This window comes from Phlebotomus papatasi, chromosome 3 (genome assembly GCF_024763615.1).
Source record: "Phlebotomus papatasi isolate M1 chromosome 3, Ppap_2.1, whole genome shotgun sequence".
Taxonomy (NCBI): domain Eukaryota; kingdom Metazoa; phylum Arthropoda; class Insecta; order Diptera; family Psychodidae; genus Phlebotomus; species Phlebotomus papatasi.
The window spans coordinates 25979503-25982962 of record NC_077224.1 but is presented as its reverse complement, the minus strand read 5'-3'; the positions used below and the strand labels follow the sequence as shown (position 1 = coordinate 25982962).

At 27.1% G+C, this 3460-nt stretch overlaps 1 long non-coding RNA gene across 2 annotated transcripts; it reads left to right on the top strand.

Moving 5' to 3' along the window:
- The first annotated feature begins 1402 nt into the window (after nucleotides 1-1402).
- On the top strand, nucleotides 1403-2973 carry LOC129807372 (uncharacterized). Of its 2 annotated transcripts, XR_008752277.1 has the most exons (4): nucleotides 1403-1630; nucleotides 1820-1957; nucleotides 2221-2372; nucleotides 2731-2973. It is a non-coding gene; the product is annotated as an uncharacterized LOC129807372 (long non-coding RNA). The 2 variants fall into 2 exon arrangements; XR_008752278.1 differs by having other exon boundaries at nucleotides 1403-1957.
- The last annotated feature ends 487 nt before the right edge of the window (nucleotides 2974-3460 follow it).

Sequence of the window (3460 nt, the reverse complement as noted above, 5' to 3'; positions counted from 1 at the left end):
GCTTTTGAATCAAAGATAATATATGGTAAAAATAAAAATTATACATTGAAAATGAAAAACTACACATTTATATTAAATGTGCAACGTTGTGTTGTCAAAAATAAAATTTTACTTTTGATTTAAAAGTACTGTTTTATGAAATCAAATGCAACAAGCATTAATTTAATGGGTAAAATTTAATACTGACATTTTTGTATACATCTTAATATTATCTGTATTTATTTCAAATGAAAAAGACTTTTTAAACAATTGTTTCAAAATTTTATTTCAAATGATTTTTTTTCTATCTAAACATTAAATGATCAGGTATTAAATTGAATTGTGGAAACTTTTCTGTATAAAATATGCATTTCATTTAAATGTAAAAATTAAAGAACTTTGAGTAAATATTTGATACGAATGGTTTTTGTCGTTAAATATAAATAACAGTAGTTTTTACATTTACTGCAGTCGTCATAATTTGAAAAATTATTCATTTAAATTAGGGTGAAAATTAAATTCCTGTCATCATAAATATCAATACGTTTTAAGTGAATAACTACTTATTCTAATCGAATACAATATGTAAAAATAATTACATTTTATTATTTAAACTTAAACTTTAGCCAAATGAAACAACATGTCATTTGCAACTAATTTCACATTTTCGTAAAAACCCTCTTTTTTGTTTTCTCAATAGCTTGGTCTCTATGGCATCAATCAGGCTCAAATTTCAGTATGTTATAGCTGGGCCTTAGAGCTTCGACTAAAAAAAAACGCAAAACTTCCCGGGCTAGAGTCAAATTATTTTTCTTTAAATGGTTATAGCTCCGTTTCTAACTGTCATAATTTGATCAATGAGGGCGTTTTGGTAAACTTTCGTGAAATGCCGATCTCCTTTTAACATCATAAGTTCGTAAAACTACAGCTAGGGGTGCTATAATTAAAAAGAAAACTTTCCAATTTTCTAAGTTAATTAGCTCCGGCTCTATAGCACGGATCGGGCTGAAATTTTGGTAGAGGGAGCGGATTGAGCTAAAAATTCTTCATGAATCTCTCTTAAACATGCCTAAGAAACTTACTTATGTTATAAAGAATACGGTAAATACCAATTATTAAAGCATTCTTATTGATTAGGTTTTTTAAATTTTCATTTTAAAAAAATTGAATGAATTTCGCTCTAAATCATCCAAAAATTTAATATTTGGCTGGCGTACACGCACGAACGCAAATGCACGAGGGTCAGTGTATTGTGTTCTTCAAATGACGTGTTTGCATAAAATAAATAATATTAGTTTCTATATGCATTGATTATAACAATTAATAATTTGAATGAAATTTATATTTATTTAGAATGAAAAACCAATCAAATCTAATACTATTTTTTGAATCAATAGCATAAGTATTTGAAAAAAAAGAAATTACATTCAGATCTATGACTGATTTTATCAGTACGGAAAACATTAAAACGAGTCAGTCTTGAAGAAACCGCTGAGTTGAAAAGTTGTCACACAAATTATTTCCAATCTATTTGAAAATGAAAAAAAAAACTAAAAAAATGTTAGAGTGAATAAGTAAACTTATAAAGTGGCAAAAATCATCAAGTGATCGACAAAGAAATTTGATAAAGTGTTGGAAATCGTTAGATTGGGTAAGTAAAAAAATATTTGCCAGAAAAGTATTAATCATATTCGGTAAATTAAATTAAATTTATTTCTTCTTTTAAGCTAAAATGGAATGTCAAACTTTTTATTATTTTATTTAAATTTAAAATTCGTCATAAGAATTTTTTATTATTTAATACTTTACTAACGATTTGTAATTTTCAATATTTTTCAAGTTCAATCGATCATCCTGATTGCAAGTCATTGTTGATTGGAAACGTCCGTGAGCAGAAGCTGGAAAATTATCCCCATCTGTTTTATCGAACTACTTTTCTTCAAAAATTCCATCTAGGAGAGACCTAAATAGTATCAAGGTAAGAAAATTGATTTTTTTTTGTAATGCAATAAGAATTACATAATCTGTGAAAGTTAGCATTGATCTTTATAAAGAAATATTGGACCTCGCATAATTTTTTTATTATAAAAATGTTAATTATATCAACTTATTTATGTTGAATATGTATTTTCAATTATCGCTTTGGAAAATATCATACTGGAAAAATTTTTAATTTCATTTTTATTTTTATTCTTTCTTTTATCAATCGTGGTAACCGTTGAATCCGTTCACTGGGCAAAGGACAATCATTGTCTTTTCCATGGAATTGGAAAAGTGATTCGCAAATAGCAGCAGAACTCAGAGCAAACAGTAAAGGCCGTAAATCTGCAAAACACAACTTAGAAAAGTGAGCGCTGTAATAAAAGTAGACGAGGAGCACTACCACTGATCAAGTAAGTTACATTGAATAACTACAAATTATTAACCGCCATTGGTGAAAAATAAATACTGTAGCCCTACAATTATTACCTGGAATTATAATTATCACCAGAATAAAAAACGAAATTCTACTAAAGTTTTGAGAAAACAATATTCTATAATCAAAATTAATTTTTTTATGATTAACATAAAAGGACATCATATTATACGTATAAGTTTTTTCGAGACTTATTGTTGGTTTCTTTTAAAGATTATGGGATAGGACTATAATTATTTCAGCACTCTATTTTCAATAGCTATTTCCGCTATTTCAATAGATACCATATAGATTCAGATTTTTAATTCCATTTAATTTTATTTTCTGTCTTTCAGATTTCATTATGTCATCGTTTATCTTTACGGGGCAAAACACAATCAGTCTTTTGAAATATCTTATTTCTTCTGAAACTGGTAAACACAATTGGGAGAAAGCAGAAGAACATACATCCAAAAGCTGAGAAGAAGACTTCACGAAACTACTAGAAAGTCGTGCAACACCCCATAGAAATTAATGTAATACAATTTTATTGTGAATACACATTATTTATGTCAAATAAATTTATTTTTGAAATCATAGCAAGAGTTTTTTAAATATACCCTGGTACTGTTATATCTACCCGAGAATATTATTTGATTTAATGTGGAGGAATATCAAAGCAAACATATTTGCCATTGAATCTATGGTAAAGAACATTTAAATATACCAAGGAAATTTTTAATTTTACCCATTGTGTATTTAAATTAATGGTAAATCGTGGTTAAAACAAATATTTATACTATTGAAACTATGGTAGTGTTACCCAGAAATTTTTGATTCTACCCATGAAAGTGTTTAAAATCCACTTTAGAAATAAAGTGCAAATGTATTCGATTTAAAAGACATGTTTTCTTTTCAAATACAGTGCCATTCAAAATAAATACAAATATATTTGTTGTGGTTATGATTACTGCCTTTCAGATCAAATGTAAAAATATTTGAAGTAAAAGTCGTCTGTATTCAAATCAAATAAAACATTAGAAACAAATGTATTCTACCATTGGGGCCAAAATACCCATAATTTCA